At 41.1% G+C, this 1,773-nt stretch overlaps 1 non-coding gene across 1 annotated transcript; it reads right to left on the reverse strand.

Annotated features, from left to right (window-relative positions):
* Positions 1-756: 756 nt before the first annotated feature.
* LOC148565079 (small nucleolar RNA R71) lies at positions 757-864 on the reverse strand. The gene has a single exon (XR_015884008.1). It is a non-coding gene; the product is annotated as a small nucleolar RNA R71 (small nucleolar RNA).
* Positions 865-1,773: the final 909 nt, after the last annotated feature.

Consider the following 1,773-nt stretch of genomic DNA (forward strand, 5'->3'; position numbering starts at 1 on the left):
AAAAATTATTTTCGAAAATTTCTCTCTCTCATCTTCTTCTATTTATTTAATTACTTACTAACACTTCTCTTCATCTCATATCTCTGCTCCTATCCTCACCCTTGTGTTTGGATTATCCATTCTTCTTCACTCTTATTCCCTTTCTTCTGCTAACAATAAGGAACCTCTTTACTGTAACATAGAGGATTCCTCTTCTTTTCTTGTTCTCTTCTCTTTCATATGAGCAGGGATAAGGAAAAGGGCATTCTTGTTGAAGCTGATCCAGAACCTAAAAGGACTCTGAAGAGGAAACTAAGAGAAGCTAAAATGCAACAATCCAGAGACAACCTTACTGAAATTTTCGAACAAGAAAAGGAAATGGCAGCCGAACCTAACAACAATAATGCAAGGAGGATGCTTGGTGACTGCACTGCACCTAATTCCAATTTACATGGAAGGAGCATCTCAATCCCTGCCATTGGAGTAAACAACTTTGAGCTTAAACCTCAATTAGTTTCTCTGATGCAACAGAACTGCAAATTCCATGGACTTCCATCAGAAGATCCATATCAGTTTTTAACTGAGTTTCTGCAGATCTGTGAGACTGTTAAGACTAATGGAGTAGATCCTGAAGTCTACAGACTCATGCTTTTCCCTTTTGCTGTAAGAGACAGAGCTAGAACATGGTTGGACTCACAACCTAAAGATAGCCTAAACTCTTGGGATAAGCTGGTCACGGCCTTCTTGGCTAAGTTCTTTCCTCCTCAAAAGCTGAGCAAGCTTAGAGTGGATGTTCAGACCTTCAAGCAAAAAGATGGTGAATCCCTCTATGAAGCTTGGGAAAGATACAAGCAGATGACCAAAAGGTGTCCTCCTGACATGCTTTCAGAATGGACCATTCTGGATATATTCTATTATGGTCTGTCTGAGTTCTCCAAGATCTCACTGGACCATTCTGCAGGTGGATCCATTCACCTAAAGAAAATGCCTGCAGAAGATCAAGAACTTATTGACATGGTTGCAAATAATCAATTCATGTACACTTCTGAGAGAAATTCCGTGAATAATGGGACGCCTCAGAAGAAAGGAGTTCTTGAAATTGCGGCTCTGAATGCCATATTGGCTCAGAACAAAGTGTTGACTCAGCAAGTCAACATGATTTCCCAAAGTCTGAATGGATGGCAAAATGCATCCAACAGTACTAAAGAGGCATCTTCTGAAGAAGAAGCTTATGATCCTGATAACCCTGCAATAGCAGAGGTAAATTACATGGGTGAACCTTATGGAAACACCTATAATTTATCATGGAGAAATCATCCAAATTTCTCATGGAAGGATCAACAAAAGTCGCAACAAGGCTTTAATAATGGTGGAAGAAACAGGCTCAGCAATAGCAAGCCTTTTCCATCATCTTCTCAGCAACAGACAGAGAACTCTGAACAAGATACCTCTAATTTAGCAAACTTAGTCTTTGATCTGTCCAAGACCACTTTAAGTTTCATGAGTGAAACAAGGTCCTCCATAAGAAATTTGGAGGCACAAGTGGGCCAGCTAAGTAAGAAAATCACTGAAACACCTCCTAGTACTCTCCCAAGCAATACAGAAGAGAATCCAAAGAGAGAGTGCAAGGCCATTGACATAACCATCATGGCCAAACCTACAGGGGAGGAAGAGGACGTGAATCCCAGGGAGGAAGACCTCCTGGGACGTCCAGTGATCAACAAGGAGTTTCCCTTTGAGGAGCCAAAGGAATCTGAGGCTCATCTAGAGACCATAGAGATTCCATTGAACCTC

This window comes from Arachis ipaensis, chromosome B5 (assembly GCF_059453495.1).
Source record: "Arachis ipaensis isolate K30076 ecotype BB chromosome B5, ASM5945349v1, whole genome shotgun sequence".
Taxonomy (NCBI): domain Eukaryota; kingdom Viridiplantae; phylum Streptophyta; class Magnoliopsida; order Fabales; family Fabaceae; genus Arachis; species Arachis ipaensis.